Raw genomic sequence first — 18,902 nt, 5'->3', positions numbered from 1 at the left:
TTACTCATGTCACCCTTTGCTCCAAACCCAGCCTGGCACATTCTTCTCAGCATGATGTTTAGTACATGTGGGTAGCATCCTACAAAAAACATTTCCTTTCCAAAAATTGTGGTGTTGTTTGCTAAGAGACCATTTACTTTTCCCTTTTGGGTAGAGGCATTGTCCCCAACCAACTCTGAAACATTGGTAATGTCATATTCATTTTTCACAACGTGATAATCCACATCAGACTGGTGTTTTCCGGACCCTCTTGTTGTAAGACTGTTTGCCAGGACATAAGCTCAAGGCTTGCTCTCTGTAGGGCACCAGGTGTGAACACCCACTATGTGCCTCTCTTCTCCTTCTTTGTGGTAGTCATCGCTCCAGAGATGAGAATCGTACTTAGAGTTTGACAAGCGCTTCCGTAAAATTAGTTTGTCTGCTTCAACTAAGAGAACATTCCAGTCAGAAAGTGTACTTCGGGAGACAAAAGAGTTTGTTGGGCGGGGCTACAATCAAACAAAATATGGAAAATCTGATGTAATGCTACAGGTGTCTTTTGATAAGAGAACAAAGATGCCGGTTGCATGTATCTGACACAAGCCATAAACATCAAAGTTCTTTGGTTTTATCCATTGTTACCATGTGCAAATGTCTCCACAAGGGAATATCCCTTTTTGACAAGTTCATTGTTCCCCTGCAATTCCTTTTCTAGTTGTGAGGAAGCAGATCTTTTCCCCCTTAGCTTGTTGCTGACTTGTTTTTCTTTTTTTCCAGTAGATATAAGTTTGTTTTGACACTTTTTTAGCTGAATTTGGAGCCTCAACACGTCCTTTTTCAATTGGATGTTCCTTTTACAAGTAATGAAATTATGAAAAGGTGACGATTGAAATTAGTCAAATGTAACTCATATCTAACAAGCGGGAGTAATCTTACTAGGCAACAGGATCTATGATTCAATCACAAAACTCCTCAAACCTTTGGCGTGCAACAACCTCTGCAAGGCCCTAAAGCACTGAACAATAATCATCGACCATACAACTATTTGTCCTGAACTCCCTGTCTGCATTAATCCTGAAGCAACTCCAGCTTCTGTTTTCATTTGAGTTTCAACATTATTATACTTACATATGATACATGATCCTCGCAGTAGATAGCGCTATTTAAGCAATAGCGAAAATCAGACCTGAAAAAAATCAGGCCTGTACGGGACTCGAACCACTGACCTCTGCGATACTAGTGCAGCGCTCTACCAATTGAGCTAACAAGCCAACTGGGAGCAGGCCGTTAATTTTCGCTATTGCTTAAATAGCGCTATCTACTGCGAGGATCATGCATCATATGTATCTAATACCGCAGTTCAAAAATGTATGAACTTCATATATTTCATTGTATCTGATTTATCACTTTCACGGGTTTATTACGAATCAACTTAACGGCCTGCTCCCAGTTGGCTTGTTAGCTCAATTGGTAGAGCGCTGCACTAGTATCGCAGAGGTCAGTGGTTCGAGTCCCGTACAGGCCTGATTTTTTTCAGGTCTGATTTTCGCTATTGCTTAAATAGCGCTATCTACTGCGAGGATCATGCATCACATGTATCTAATACCGCAGTTTAAAAATGTATGAACTTCATATATTTCATTGAATCTGATTTATCACTTTCACGGGTTTATTACGAATCAACTTAACGGCCTGCTCCCAGTTGGCTTGTTAGCTCAATTGGTAGAGCGCTGCACTAGTATCGAAGAGGTCAGTGGTTCGAGTACCGTACAGGCGTGATTTTTTTCAGGTCTGATTTTCGCTATTGCTTAAATAGCGCTATCTACTGCGAGGATCATGCATCATATGTATCTAATACCGCAGTTCAAAAATGTATGAACCTCATATATTTCATTGTATCTGATTATTATACTTATTCCAACTTTCCCAGAAAATTTTCTTTTTGATATCACATCCAGGAGAACAATGGATTTCATGTGGCTTTTGCTGAGTGGCAGCATTCATAGGGGCTCCTCTCATACCATATAGAAAAAACTAATTTTCAATACACTCTTAGGACTGTAACGAATGTTAAGTTCCAGTGAGAGCGATATGCATGGGTAACGCGATATTTTGCAGCGTTTTTGATTTGCAATTGTTCATGTAACACCGTGTAGGATGGGTGTGCTTTCGCTTCGCCTTGATAAAAAGTTCCATTTTTCTTCGAGATTCACATTTATTACCAAAGCATGCCATTATTTACCCTCTATCAATTTGAATCTTAGCTTATTATCTAAAATGGAGGTAAATTATACTCAAGGAAATTAAGCTTGCAATGTTTCCTTACCGAGTTCTGAAAGTTGGCTCTTGAGCAAGCAAATGAACATTTCCCAAAAATAATACGTTCAAGTTGTCGACGAGTTCAGTTTACAGAATTTGATTTCAAATAGCGTCCTTACATTCCAGTCTGAAAGGCAAAATATATCCACGAATACATAGTTTAAATTGCGCTGACATTTCGTTGATCAGACGATCGAACAACTCGCCGACCACGGACCAAATCAAAATGCTCGTGCCACGCATGCACCGACGTTTTTCATCCCTATCACGAAAATCTGTAATTTTGGTAAACAACTCACGGCACGAGCACGCGTTCCTTTTCTCCAGCAGTGTTACAAAGTAATGTAATCTGCGCATGTCTGAGAGGCTACGCGCCTCGTTGGCTATCTATCATCTCATATCCAACACGCGCTCGTGGAATAATTGTTAAATAGAACGTGGAGTTGAAGCTGTCACGCCATCTGCCAATTTGTAACATGGCCGACCAAATGCCGAATTTTTCTCTTGGGTTTTTATTCGACCCAGAAGTCCTCTACGACCTAGAAGACGAAAGAGAAAACGAGCTGTTAGCACAGGGCTGCAAATAACGGCCGGTCAACGGACAATGTCCGGTCAAAATTGGGTACTGACCGGACAAATCCTTGGATTGCCGGACATCTTATCCGGTCCTTTACCGACTCGTTCAAAGAAATTTTAATTTTTAACTGTTTGATAATCACAAGGGACAACAATCAAGTTTCCGAAAGAAAACAAATAAACCAATATAAAAGTGGACAAATTAGTGGTCGAGAAATTCCCGGAAGTCGCAAATTTCCACGATGTCATCAAGTCCTGTCGCCAAAGTGTAATATCTAATTATAAGTGATTTGGATATATCAACAAAGTTGAAATGGTAAATTGGCCACCGTAATGATTACAAAAGCTGACGATTCGAGCGTTAGCCCTTCGTCGGAGCGAATAGAGGAATTGTGGGTTGTGTGTGCTTTTAAAGGCAGAAAATGGAGCTACGTTATTGGTGGGTGCATGGCAACGAGAAAAACATGAATAAATTAGTGGAATGGAAAGCGTTCATTGATCCCTGTGGGATTTAGACTGCCGGTTTGAAAGATGAGCTTTTTTCAAGATTTTTACGGCTTTCCGTGCCACCTAAGTGCAAGGAAAGACCGCAGATTGCCATATGTTGCTTAGAATGATTAGGTAAATTAAAATGTCTAGCGACTGGTTTCAATGTGTCCTTGTCATTCCTTTCCACGTCTCGAAGGTGTTCTCGGAATCGGTCACCTAGTCACAGGGATCAATGAACGCTTTTCATTCCACTAATTTATTCATGTTTTTCTCGTTGCCATGCACCCACCAATAACGTAGCTCCATTTTCTGCCTTTAAAAGCACACACAACCCACAATTCCTCTATTCGCTCCGACGAAGGGCTAACGCTCGAAACGTCAGCTTTTGTAATCATTACGGTGGCCAATTTACCATTTCAACTTTGTTGATATATCCAAATTATTTCGTTACTCCCACCGACGCAGCCCCAAACAGTTTCTTTCGAAACTATCAGCCTTTAATTATAAGTGATTTTGCCAGATGTAAAGTAAAACGGACAATTGCGGTTGTATCTTGCGTAACCGTTCCACGTACTCAATGCGAGGCTGCTTCTGCAGTAAAGAGTAGTAAAATTATTAACTTGTAATTTTTATTGCCAGACAGACTTGGATTCAGGTGTTTTTAGTTGTAAAAGGATTACTATGCAATCTAGGTTCACTATCGCAAGAGTTCCGATCGTTCAAATTTGACCGGCCAAAAAACGGGTAGTGTCCGAGCAAAAGCATGTTTGACCGGACAACGTGGCCGGCGACTGCCCGTTAGTTATTTGCAGCCTTGTAGCGTCGATCCATTTAGAGGATACTGTCAATGACAATGCGACCTACCCTTTAACTGAAAGTGAGGTTTCCAACAAAGTTAATTACGAAAACAATAAGCGCGGCGGCAATTTAAACAGGCAAAGATTTGAAAACATGTCAAGTGCCGCAATGGACGAGACAATTGTAAGAGCAGAAACAAAGAAAATCAAACAATCCACCAAATGGGCTATCCGAGTTTTTGAAGGTGAGTTTTTTCGTTGCAAAACTATAATAAATATCATATGAAAACCTCGAATAGAGAGGACGCACATTTGCTAAACTTTCTTTCCAAAAAAAGAAAAACAATCAAGGAAAGTGGACGATTTTGAAACTGGCTAGCACACACACGTTTCTAACCAACAACTATAACTTTCTCTAGAAAATGAACACCAAAATACAAATAAAAATCTTTTTTTTTTCGTTGCCGTTTTTTAATAGCTTGGTATAGTGAAAGAAAAGTTGCCAAGAACCTCCACGAAATGAGCAACAAAGAGCTTGACCCATCCAGAAGTTAAATCCTGCCTGCGAAGCACTTTTTCAGTACCCAAAGCGAGCCGTGAAATCTTAAGTTAAAGTTTGGTACAAAAACTAGCCTCTGGGGCTCAACAAAATTGAAGGAATAGTGAAAGAAATTTCTAAACTAGCGTCTCTTTCCAGAATCTACACTAACCATAGTGTCAGAGCCACTGCAATCACACTGTGGTCCAACGCGCAAGTTCCATCGCGGCACATAATGGCTATCTCTCGTCATCGCAGTGAAGCTAGCCTGAGGAATTCGCTCCGACGAAGGGCTAACGCTCGAAATGTCAGCTTTTGTAATCATTACGGTGGCCAATTTACCATTTCAACTTTGTTGATATATCAAAATTATGAGGAATTACAACACTCGTCCATCCAATGAACAGCTAAGGGCTTGTTCAGATATCCTCTCTGGTGCATTGAATGGAAGACCATCGCAGCCAAGTTCCTGTGACAGCCGCCAGTTCAGAAAATCCTCACGCTGCTGTAAATTCGACCGTTGTTTATTCACAGAACAACACAGTGCAGCAGTTTATCAAGTTCCAACCACAAACTTTAAGAAGTTGTTTTCAAATTGTCACGTTGATAACGTCCAGGTTTTCATGGGCCAAAATTCGGCCGGATTTCACTAATCAATGTTACTACAGATACTGGTTTTTTGTACGCAAAAAATACACTTTTATGCATTCCAATTATTAAGTAAGACTTGCGATTCTTCGTGATAGCTTTTGATGGTTTGACATTTTAACAGCTTTGGTCTTGTTCATCCAATCAAATTAGGTTGCCCATTCTAACAAGGATTCTGATTGGCTTATTGTAAGCGTGCTCTGTCAGAGTATAGAGCATGCTGACGACACTGTTGTTCGCTTTGAAAATAAAGTTTGTTTGGAAATTGCAAGGAATGTGTGGGGAATTCAACGGATTCTTTATTATAAAACAAATAGAGAAGCCTTGACTAATTTTTTAATTATAGACTAGTGAGCGGCACTTCTGCGAACAGTAGTTGTAAAACTTGTTGTATTTGCCCGAATCTCGTATCCAACGCGCGCTCGTGCAATAATTGTTAAAGATCCTATTAATATGATGAAAGCTTGAACTGTTGAAATATATACAACGGCATCGATCTCATTTTCAAAACTCACCGAGCACTAAAATTCGTTGTTAATACATGATCTTACTAAAAAACTATTGCATGTAATTAGCACGTTATGGCTGCTCCTTTATTGCTCGTCTTTTTATATTATTTTGTCATCAATTCTTCTGTCATTCAAGCTGCTAACGACTACCATCAGGCAGCTAAGAGTTCCCTTTACATGTTACAAGCAAACCAGAGCCTTTTTACAACTCAAGCCCTTTGGTTTCCGAGATTTTAAATGATCAGCAGAAACCCACTTGGAAGGAATATTACACGACTCAGTTACGCGGCGGTCAAGATATCTAAACATGGAATTACCATCCTCCATATGCCTGGAAAAGAAGTCTATTTCGACTTAACAATTCACATGGATGTTCAAGTCAATCCAGGCCCAGTTGCGGTTCCAAATTTTGGCCGTCAAACAGCGAATTTTATTCACACTCCCTCTACGGATAACTGTCTAAAACTCGGTTATTATTCTCGCGACCAACTCATGCGTTTCAGACCAAGCTACTTTTCTACCAAGCGCTTAAATCCTCAGCTCGTTCGTCAACTGAAAGATTTAAATATCTTAAAGTACACGGGGAAGTCTGGCGGTACGAGAGTAAACAAGGAAGCGACCAAAATACCAATTATTAATAAGGAAAGAATTATCGCACAACACAACCTTAACCGAAGAGCGAATTTGCATAATCTACGATCACTGAACCTTTCAAATGACAAAATTTGCGATCACAGCGAACGTTCTTTTATTCCGGTCTCAGAAAGGCCACGAAACGGCCTCAAAATCTTTCACTTAAACATCCGTTCACTCCGAAATATTTCCCATTGATCTCAGCTTAAAGAACTAAATAATCGTAAACAGTTTGATATCATAATAATCTCTGAATCTTGGCTTAAGACCACCATCACATCCACTGAGATCCAAATTGATGGCCACAAACTATTTCGCTTGGATCGTGCTTGGATTGTTTACTGGATCGTGCATTAAATTAGTTATTATTGTTGAACTATTGATTTTATTTTGATTTTATACTTTACTTTGTAACTTATTTTAGTAGATATTCATTGGTGATCTGTTCTTTATGGGGTCCTGGACTCCTTTACAGATTATCCGTATGGCTATTTATATTAGTTTTGTTGTTATGTATTACTATTAATGCCATTAAATTGTAATAAATAAATAAATAAATAAATAAAGAAAATTAAGGCATGGCTGCGATTTTTTTGGGCGTGGTTACCAAGCCCTGGTAAAGTCTCCTGTTGCAAAACAAATATGGCGGCGAATGCCGGACAAAAATATGTTGTCGTAGTGTTGCTTCCAGCTATGGCCGGTTTACACAGTGGCTCTTTTCCGTGGAAGATTTCAGTAATCGTGGGTTTTTACAGTTACTTTGGTGTCGAGCAATCAGGAATCATTTATCATCCGTTTTTATAAAATATGTACTTTGGAAGAGAACGCGGCAGGCGAGGTAAGCTACTGTTAACATAATTATTAGCGATAAACTTAGCGGTTTGTCTTTATTCTCCAAGAACTGTGGATATTTAAAAAATAAAAAGTATGATCCGTTTTAACATTGCATGCCCTTTTGTTAAACTTACAACTCACACTATATACTCACCTCCCCCTCGATTTTCTCGCACGTGAAGATCAACAAGACAAGAATTTTTGTGGTGGTGGGGCACGAGTTTTCATTTAGTTAAATCTTTACTTAGGTTTAATCCTTTTGATGTCTAATAAAGCGGGCTTTGTCTTAAAAGCGTACTGCTTCATAATTCTTTATGTCAAATGTCCTGCCACGGGCCGGCAGCTCTTTGCTAGCAAATGACCCACTGCGGCTACCTTACATAATTGTACAACTTGACAATTGCCCGGGGGATGAGCAGGCTTGGAATGTACAGAGCCATAAAGTTTTGAAACTGTTGCTAGTTGCTGGAATAAATGGCTGATATTGAAACTAAATTACTGATATATGTACTTCATGTTACAGTTGAGACAAAGTCTAATATATTAGACTTGTAAGATATTTAACAAGAAAATTTTGTGAAAGGACTATTTTGAAATACTTGTAGATAAAAAGTGGATTGATAAACTTTTCTTGTGATAGTGTTATATACTGTGCGTGTCATGTCTATGCCATACATGCAAGCCTATGTTTGTACAGTGTATGTAAAAGCCAGCCTGTACAAATTATTTTAGTTGACGTGAATCAGTACAAATGAACAGTGACTCCCCAATATTTAAGAAGCTCATCACATAAAATTATTTTCTTGTAAACAGAGTATTGTTTCTTGTCTTTTTTTACATCAGTCAAACTCGGCTCATGGAAGTCATGCTTAAGACAGTATTCCCTCTCCCAGGTGTTATGTTCTTTCTTTAATGATGTGCGTGTTGTCAATATCTTCGTCTGCATTCCTGAAAGGAGGTTTTGGTACTTCTCATTGTAAAAATGACTTGTTGGGTGACATTTCTGATCTTCTCTTGCTTTATCCAAGCAGAAGACATCATCTGTCTCTCCCAAAATTGTTGCAATGTTTTTGCAAAGCTTTGTGGCAAGTTGCTTACTGGATTGTTGAAATTTATCACATGAATCAGTACAAATGAACAGTGACTCGCCAATATTTAAGAAGCTCATCACATAAAATTATTTTCTTGTAGACAGAGTATTGCTTCTTGTCTTTTTTTACATCAGTCAAACTCGGCTCATGGAAGTCATGCTTAAGACAGTATTCCCTCTCCCTGGTGTTATGTTCTTTCTTTAATGATGTACGTGTTGTCAATATCTTCGTCTGCATTCCTGAAAGGAGGTTTTGGTACCTCTCATTGTAAAAATGACTTGTTGGGTGACATTTCTGATCTTCTCTTGCTTTATCCAAGCAGAAGACATCATCTGTCTCTCCCAAAATTGTTGCAATGTTTTTGCAAAGCTCTGTGGCAAGTTGCTTACTGGATTGTTGAAATTTATCACTTGAGTTTCTGTGGTGTTCTTTTTGAAGTTCTTTGAATTCAGGGTTAGTTGCAATGGTAGTATCCTTTCTTGATGAAACATTTTGGAGCTTAGAACTGCTTTTCTCGAGAGGCTGGTATTCTTCTGTAGTGGAAAGTGGAGAGACATTTGTGATCTGGAGCCCCTGATTATCTGCACCATCATCTTCATCTGCAGAATCATAACAGATACTAGGTTCTTCATTCAAATCATGAAGGGTTCCATTCTCCATTGCAGTTAATTCCACACTCTCTGCTTGCCCTTCAGTATCTTCGTCCCAGTGTTCAAGTTCACATTCTTCATTGCTTGTAGATGGCATGGGGTTGTCTGCAGTTTCATTTTCTTCATCATCAGTGTCTTCGCTGTCATCATCCAGAAAGTTTGAGTGGATCACTTGAACACAGTCATCATTATCTCCTTACAACCTGATGACTCTATGAGGAATTGTGCTTGCTTCATTGGCTCTAGAGGCAGATTTCCCAACATTGCCTGAGGTGTTGCTCTTCTAATGCCAGGCTGCTTGACCTGAAATGGTGGAGAGATGGGCCTTGAGGTCTGAAATCAAGCTCATCTGGACCAATCCGAAACTCCACTCTGCAGGCAATTTGCTGCCACCAAACACCTTCACCGCAGATAAGGAAATTGCTTATGCTCTGGAGGTGAGCCTGATATTCTTTAAGATTTCTCACAATATACCGATTTGGTATGATTGAGTTGGGAAATGGTGGTAATGCCTTATAATATTTTGAAATTTGGGATTCTTGGGCTTTCACCGCATTTCCCTTCCTGGTTTCTGCCATCTGTTGTTCAGCTTGAAGGCGGACAAGACTAGGTGTGATGACATCACCAGGTCTTCTGTTTGTTAACTTTGTGATGCCTTACAGAGTGTTGAAATGCCTCTCTTCTTCTTCTGTGTTGGCTGACTTGCCTGAAATTATTCTGTTTTGTTTAGCAGCATCTGCTGTAAGGGAGTGCCAGTACCTTCCGTAAAACTTGCGGGTGGTCAGGATTTCAGGTTGGCCAATGACTTCTTTACAAAGCATGGCATGCAAAAATGCTGTGTTGTGCAAATGTAGCACAAGTCTTGGTGAGCGAGACTGAGCAGACAGATAAAGGAGCCTACTTGGCTCAGTCAGGGAATCCAGCAATGACTGCACTTTGACTCTGATTTTTCCTATAAAGCAATGACATGATATTTATAATTATAAGATTATAATTTATAATATATTATCATTAAGTTTGAATGATTTATTTTAGAAATCAGTGCTATAGACATGTATGGTATTTTAGTATTTACTTTAAGTCCTGATGCTTTACCCACATAAAAATAAAGTTAAATGAATGAATAAATAAATAATTGAATAAATAAATAAATGGTACATGCAAGCTAAAATAGGCATCATGATTACTTAGGTCAGAATTACTGTTGAGAATTAACACAATCTTAACAATTATGCAGAAAACTGTATAAATATATTTTATGAAAACTGTATTTTTATATTTTATGGAGGTTGAGACTGCACTTTTTCTAGTTACATGACTGTACAATTTGCTGTCAGCTTTTGTAAGAGAACCTTTAAATTTGCTGACAGCTCGGGTAGAATCTTGAGATCTGACTGGGGAAGTAAAATTTTTCAAAGCCAAAGTATGTGTGCAGAGTTAATTAATATCAGGGATATTAAGTATTAATTGACCTTACCTCTCAGATACTGAGCCACGACGACAGCTACTAGGCGATAATCACAGCCACGGAGTTTCTCTTTATCAGCAAAGGTGCAATCGATGATGCTTTGAAAGTGATCACTTTCATCCCTCTCCAAGTGGGCTGGAAGTTCAGTGAGGACATTACAGATATGCTCCTTCACATCATGAAGAGGTTCTGTAGGTAAGACTTCATAGCTTCCTGTAAAGTAACCATAAAAGTTAACATTTCGTGTATATACTTGTACATTTTAATTTGACTGCAAGACCCATGACTTAGTTCATAACTGTTTGTGTATTTTCATCAATTCATGTGTCTAGTGTGTGCTATTGCAGAGCTTGAAACAGTTTTACTGCACACATTTTAAGTGTGTCAGGGTATAAATCTGTACTGCTTAGTACCCTTGCATTAACTAACAAAAATATTGATTTCCTAGATCTTATCAGTTAAATGTTAATGCTACATGTAATTAAACATCACTAAATGCAGTGAAACAGACCAAGCAATTTTCTCCAAATTTCATTCTTTTAGTCACTGTGGTAGCATTTCTTTTATGTAGCAAAAACTCAAATTTATACCCAAATTGATTTCTTCCAGTGTCCTTTCCTGATCAAAGAATATCATTGCTGGCACCCTTTGAATTCCCCCCATGTCCTCTTTCAAGGTCTCTTCAAGATCCTTCTTCTTGCCATCTGTAGGTGGCCCCCTTGCTTGGCATTCCTCTCTTGACTCTTCCAAGCGTAGATTTTTGAAGGGTTTGAGGCCCCCATTTCTCTTCTTTTTGCCTGCAGGCCCTTGAATAACTTTCCTTAAACGATCTGTTAGTGATAAGAAGGGTTTAGAAAGTGAAACATAAATACTTGTACTTTCTAGCATCACCACTGCAGCCCAAACAACCAGCATTTCCACCCTTCTGTTCACCACTCTCAAATTTCTGCTGTGGGCCATCATCATGAAAAAGTCTCATGACATCTGTGATTTGAACTCCATTTGATGTCACCACTTTGTTTTTCAGGCCTTCCAAACATGCCTTCCTGGTATTTATGTATGCTATTTGTTCAGCTTCTGCTGATCCACATCTTGCCAGGATGTAAACTTGTGGCCGTTCTACATGCCACTGTACATCAACATTTCCTTTTCCTTGGTCTTCCATTTCTTTATTTGTGAAGTAAAGTGCCTCGTCGTACACAGCATTCACAGTCAATAACAGATACCCATGGTTTAAAAGGGTCGAGTTGTCTGCCCAGACCATAAGATGTCTTGTCCTCTCAACACGTTTCAAATAGTTTTTCAAGTCATCCAAAGTTGCAGTTTCAGGGCAATTAGTACGTTCATTTAGTTGTACAATCCCTTTTTAACTTGTTCTTTGGTCATAGCAGCATAATCTTCATCGGTTCGGGCATGCGTGAGGCCTAACTTTTCATGTTGCTTGAGTGTTCTGTCTCGGATGTCTGACAGCGGTATTTTTCGACCTGATACTGTGAACAGTTCTGTCTTGATAGTCCCGTCTTTATCAAGGACAACTTTCTTGTATGTTTGGGGTACAATCATTTCCCCAAGAATATATTCTCCACTTTCAATTTTACTCTGCAAATAAAGTGAAATATGTAATATAATTATGTAATATATTCTTCATTTATTGACTTTCTTAACAGCTGTATATAAGCCTTTGGCGTGGCTAATCTGTAACCAGCTTGGTTTCCATGCAATGCCATATTTTTCCAAATAATAGTGCAGGAATTTTTTTATGATTGAGTTGTTGTAAAGGGTTGTATATTGAAAAACCTACAGATGTACGAGGGGAATCAATGATTAGAATTAACAATCATCCCAATATGTACTTAATATGTTTCCATAATCAACAAGGACTGAGCTTGCAATAGGGGTGATAATATTAGAAAAGGCAATTGTTCACTAAATATAATATTCTTGATTCAAATCAGGTTTAAACTATATACATCCTCGGAGACCCTGGGGCTGTGGGTCGATTTCAAGTTAGGACATGAAGAGCCCCTGGGGACATTGTCTTACAAGACTAGTTCTAAACGGTCGCAGTCGTTCTGCCATCTGATTGGTGCCAGAAAATCTTTGTGTTTTTCTGCCCAATCAGAGTGAAGTGTGCTTTAGAGTCCTTTCGTGTGTTTTAACACGGACATATACTAGAAGCTCAGGTGCTCGCTATGTTTGTTTGAACCGTGCGACGGAGATTTGCTTGAGATGAAAATTTTCAGTCTCAGCACACAATGTAAGAGGAATCGATCAGATTATCCGCGAAAATCTTACCGGAAATTATACTGAATACTTTAGCAGGTATCACTAGTACTAGAGAACGTGTTTTAAAGTTTGCGAGGTTTGTATACAACACGATGGTTGCAGTCATTGATATGTCGCTTTAAACGTTAAACGAGATTTAAGCTTAAATCTTTCTAGAATTTTTGCATAATTTGCTGTGACTGAAACTTTGCCAATCCCGTAAAGTTATTTCGTCGCACGGGCCACGCAGGTATGTCGAACAACTGGTACTTGCGCAACTTTCTGTGCGTGCCAAAATCTAATCTCATCTTCGCTTGAAAAAAAAGAAAAGCTAAGCGTAGAAACTTTTGCTTATTAGATGTGGGTAGATGACCCTGTACTACTAAGCTGACATTTGCAATAAAGCAAACCCGCCCTTTCCGTCCAATATTTCTTGGTCTTTTGTTTTGTTTTTCCCATTGAAAACAGCATCGGATCGATTCCCAATGATCAAAGGTATTTAACGTGGTCTTCAACAAGAGGTGAGATGACAATGACCAAGGGACTAGAAGAGAATCCGTGGCCTTCCCAGCTCAAGAATTTCAACACTCTAGGCAGCAGTTAAAAGATTAAACTCTTTCCAAACCCCTTCGGTAACTGCCCGAAAACATTTCTCTTTCCCTCGATGTTCTCGTTGATAAGTGTTTGTTCAGATTTTAATTAGCTAACCGGAAACACAGCTAAGCTTTCTCTTAGCACTTGCTGGAGGTCGTCCACAAACTTAACGTTCTCTGCAACCTTTGCCGTATTGTGAACGACTTTACTACAAAGCGAAGATTAGATTTTGGCGCGCACAGAAAGTAGAAAGCTTCGTAGGCGAAAGCGCCAGTTGCTCGACATACCTGCGTGGCCCGTGCGACGAAATAATTTCACGGGATTGGCAAAGTTTCAGTCACAGCAAATTATGCAAAAAATCTAGAAAGATTTAAGCTTAAATCTCGTTTAACGTTTAAAGCGACATATCAATGACTGCAACCATCGTGTTGTATACAAACCTCGCAAAGTTTAAAACACGTTCTCTAGTACTAGTGATACCTGCGAAAGTAGTCTGTATAATTTCCGGTAAGTTTTCGCGGACAATCTGATCGATTTCTCGTACATTGTGTGCTGAGACTGAAACCTTTCACCTCAAGCAAATCTCCGTCGCACGGTCCAACGAAACATAGCGAGCAACTGAGCTACTAGTATAAGTCCGTGTTAGAACACACGAAAGGACTCTAAAGTACACTTCTCTCTGATTGGGCAGAAAAACACAAAGATTTTCTGGCACCAATCAGATGGCAGAACGACTGCGACCGTTTGGAACTAGTCTTGTAAGACAATGTCTCCAGGGGCTCTTCATGTCCTAACTTGAAATCGACCCACAGCTCTTGGGTCTCCGAGGATGAACTATATATAGAAAAGCCATTATGCTAGTTATTTTCATGGATAAAATTGATGTCCCAAACGTTACAAAACACTTCCTACCCTTAATGTTTCCCTTATTTGATCATTTGTGCGTGGTAGTGGCACTGATATCTCTCCACCCTGCATTCGGTTCAGCCTCCGTCTGCCAGCAGGAGTTTTTTCCCGAAACTGTTTCAATCTGGAGAGTTGTACATTGTTGGTTTCTAAGAACTCTTTCACAACCATGTTCCCCAACTTTGTTTGCTGCATCACTCCATATTGGCGGGCAAGTTCAGAGTAATTTATCTTTACAGGAAAAAACAAATCTAGGGATTAGATAAGTTTATGGACAAAAATCAACTTCTTGTTGTAAATGTATACTGCATTAAATTGGTACACTGATTTAAATGCTTAGTCCATTTTTTTTAAATATATGATATGGTCATATAGAATGTTGAGACTATTAAGAGTCCTTAAGTGTATGTTAGGGTTTATTAAATGAATAATTGAATTAATTAATTTTCTATTGCTTGTCTGGTTGAGCTCTGCTAATACATAACTTGAATCCATTCTAGCAAAGTAAACTTACAATAAATACCGGTTAAAATATAATGCTAACCCTCTCTCCATCCTTCATTTTTTTAACTTTTTGCAGAAGCCCATCCTTGTCAAACTGCAGATCTTCTGGCTTTGGCGAGTGACGCTTTCTTTTAAGGAGGCCCTGGTCTTCTAAGCTTTTCCATTTGGCACATCTATTCTCTACATCCTCTGGTGTTTCAAAGAATAGAGCAAGACGCTGTTCCTGTCGCTGCCTGTACGTCTGCCGTGTGGCCAGCATGGTGTCACAGTCCCGGTTTGACCATTGTTCCTCTATTTGCTTCTTCTCAGTCCTCAATTTTTCCCTTCGTTGTTTCCGTAGTTCAGCTTGAGACTTTTTTTCTTGTAAACACAGCCCAGGAGTCTTTGTCTGTGCTTTTGCAAAGGACATGCCAAAAATTTCTTGAAATGGACCATTGGTGTCTTCATAGATTTTGGTTGCTGCTTGTTTAATAGCCTTTAATGTGGGTTTCACATTTGCAGCATTTGAAGGCCTTAAAACATGATTCTGCGTTTTGTTTATGGCTTGCTGTACATTAAAAGAATTATTTTTTCCCCATGATGGAAAAAAAGACTGAAAAGAATAGTGGTGTACAGCACAACCTTGACAGTTCATTCGTTCATGCTGTTTTTTCTCGAGCTCAGGAAGATTTTCCCAGTTCTGTTGGCTAAAGTGCTCAATGTACTGGCTTTTATCCTTTGTTTTCCACCTCTTAAAGTGAAGGGAAAGGCCCTTTGAGCGCTTGTGAAAGTATTTCTTTTCTGCTACAGCAAATCGATCACTGTGAGGACCTTGGAACTGACTTAGATACCTTTTCCAACGTAGTTCTTGATTATATTCAATCTTGCCATTTGGTTTTAAAAAGCTCTGCCTAACAGCAATACGCGCAAATCCACATTCAAAATATTCTGCTATTTATGGGTTGTAGACTCCAAATGAGTAATTCAGAGAAGAAAAACGCCGATTTCCTCGAGAGTGAAACGTAAAGAGATCTTCGAAATAATACCAATTTGCCAAGAAAACAGAGTGAAAACTACATCGAACATAGATGCTGCATCCCATGAACATCAATAAATCGCGCCAAAAAATTATGTATGCAACGCAGTTACCCGAAAGTACCGCCAAATTACCGCGCATGGCTGGATTTGTGTAAACATGAGTTCGAAAGCCTTGGAAAAATCGGTTTTAGTTTGGGTAAACAACAACAATTTATCTTGTTTTTTTCTCTGGAAATGCGTTTATTCTTGTGTCTTGGATAATGACTTTAACTACAAAAATGATGATATTTTGATGAGCCTTTAGGATTGTTTAAGATCCGCTGCACCTTATTTCGGCTTTCAGAGTGGTAAAATCAGTGAAACAGTCTGGAACAGTTAAGTTTCAGTGAAGAAACTTCTGAGAAACTCTCTTCGTCCGACATTTTAATCATAAGCAACCAGGCCAGCTACGACTGTCTTGTGGTCTCTGATTGGTCGTTTCATTACCGTGGCAACGAAGAAGTAGCCCCCAGTGATCAAAATTCAGAACTTTCTCGGTCAAGATGGCGTTCAAAACTGGCGGCCAAAAATGGCGGATGAGCAACACTTTTTCGTTTTGGCACCACTTTTTCGCGTGGTTTACACAAACTGTTTACTCTTGATGGGTGGAGACAAACCTGCCCTTTATATCCATTCTCGGACTTTGTTGAAATTATCGGTCTAACCTACAAAAAAGATCCAGTGTATGCTCGTCTAAACTGTACTCGAAATGTAAGCCTAAATAACTTTTTTCAAACGTTTTATTCTGCTAAGGTCCGGGCCCAGCATTTTAGTTCAAACCTTTCCTATTTAATGTCTGTATTTGGGTTAAGGGTAGGCGCACGAAAAAGTGGTGCCATTTCGCCACGTAAATGTGAGGTATTTTAACGTACTTCAGACTTTCTTATCGCTCGGTCACGTGACATCATCACGTGGAAATAGCATTAGTTTGTTCCTTCTCGTTCAAGGATTCACCTGCAAATTTTATTGAAATTCGTTAAACTTTGGAATAGTTATGGTAGAATTATAAAAATACGGCTATTTCAGGGTTGTGAGCCATGCCTTAATTTTCGTGCATAAAAGAGGAGGTGGAGTATGTTCTTGTGTACGTTGTGTACGTTGTGAGCTTAAGTCCAAGGTACTTAAAGAATTTTCAAGTATTTCAGATCGCAATTTCCATCAACTATGGCTTAGTGTTCAGGTTAAAAAATCCAAGTCGATCGTGCTCTGTGTAGCATACCGCCCGGATGATACGCCTCTAAGCTGCTTTGAAGATACATTGAAAACGATCTACACCCAAGCCTTGTTGTTGAACGAGCCAATAATCATCCTTGGGGGCTTAACTTGCGACAGGCTTGACAGCTCTTGTCACGAGTATGCAGCTATCAATAGTTTCACACGTTAAATGAACCTACAGCAGTTAATAAAGGAACCGACCAGGATTACGACCACCACCGAGTCACTATTAGATGTCATCTTAGTCTCAGACCCCTCTCATGTTCGTAAGAGTCTGAAATCTCCCATGATCTTTCCTCATTATATAACAGTGCGCAGCTATAAGAACTATGATCCCGAAAATTTCCTTTCGACTTGGCGTCTCATTCTGACTCCTTACTTTCAGTGTTTGCTGCACCTGATGTAAACAGCAAGTTAGACATTTTTAATAACGCTTTTCACCAAGTACTTGATGCACACGCTCCGGTAAAGACAGTCAAGATTCGCAGCCGCCCATGCCAATTTGTCACCCATGAGATCAAGGATCGCATGAAAATAAGAAACCGTCTTCGTCGTCGCTTTTTCTTAACGCGCGATGAATTCGACTGGGCAGAATACAAAACCTCCCGCAATATTGTGAAAAAAACTCTCTTTGAAGCTGAAGAACATCATACATATCAAGAAGTCCAAAACAATATGAATAATTCGAGATCCCTTTGGAAAGTGATCAACAACATCATTCCATCGAAAACACAAGAGAAACTTGTCTATTCTCAAGACCTCAAGACCTTGGCAAATGAGTTTAATTCATATTTTTCATCCGTAGGAAGTCGCACGGCTGAAGCTGTTGCAAAGCTGGCATTAGGAAATGATATCATCCCTTCAAACTCATTTACACCAGATCTTATATCATCTTCCGATAATTGCTTCGAGTTCACTCCCGTGAGCATCGAAATTGTGAGGCGTGTCATATTGTCCTTACCATTAAACAGAGCACCAGGACCCGACAAAAGCAAAGCCAGAGTTTTCAAAGACGCCCTACAAGTAATACTCGGGCCTATCACTGAGATAATCAAATGTTCACTCAGTACCTCTACTTTTCCATCAGACTCGAAGATCGCTGAGGTCATCCCACTCCTAAAAGAGGGAGATCACGAAGAACCTCAGAACAATCGGTCACTGTCACTACTTAATGTTCTGTCTAAAATTTGTGATAAAATTGTTCCAGAACAATTTATCACCTACCTAACGTCACGTAACCGTTTTTCATTCGATCAAAGCGGCAATAAGTCATTCCATTCAACTGAGACCTTGAATATTTATACTACTGATCTAATTTTAGAGGCGATGGACAAAAAGGAAATCAGCGCATTAGTCTTACTCGACCTCTCAAAAGCTTTCGACAGTATTTGCCATCATAAGTTACTCCAGAAGTTCTCCGCTGTAGGTGCTTCACTCACCGTAGTTCAGTGGTTCCGCAGCTACCTTTCAGATTGGATCCAATCAGTGCGTTTAGATTCTGTGTTATCGGATCCATTACCAATCAATCACACACGGAGTCCCCCAGGGAGCGATTCTTTCGCTGCTCCTCTTCTGTACTTATTTAAATGATCTGCTAAACGCTACTCAATTCTGCCAGCGCGAGTCATACGTCGATGACTCTAAAGTTTTGCTATCTTTTCCCGCAGCCGGCGTCATTGACGCTAAGTTCAAGCTCGAAGATGATTTGCGTAATGTTGCCAACTGGTGTTGCGCAAATGATTTGTTAATAAACCCTGGGAAAACGAAGTTCATGTTTACCGGCACTAAGCAAATGATAAGTAAACATTCTGTTAATTTTATTGTTTCATTT

At 39.5% G+C, this 18,902-nt stretch overlaps 2 pseudogenes; both read right to left on the bottom strand.

Annotated features, from left to right (window-relative positions):
- Positions 1–8,446: 8,446 nt before the first annotated feature.
- Positions 8,447–10,019, bottom strand: LOC148725910 (uncharacterized; annotated as a pseudogene).
- Positions 10,020–10,250: 231 nt separating this feature from the next.
- LOC148725909 (uncharacterized) lies at positions 10,251–17,493 on the bottom strand (annotated as a pseudogene).
- Positions 17,494–18,902: the final 1,409 nt, after the last annotated feature.

This window comes from Stylophora pistillata, chromosome 8 (genome assembly GCF_964205215.1).
Source record: "Stylophora pistillata chromosome 8, jaStyPist1.2, whole genome shotgun sequence".
Classification (NCBI taxonomy): Eukaryota; Metazoa; Cnidaria; class Anthozoa; order Scleractinia; family Pocilloporidae; genus Stylophora; species Stylophora pistillata.
Note: the sequence above shows the minus strand (reverse complement) of the source record. Positions and strands in the feature narration are given on the sequence as shown.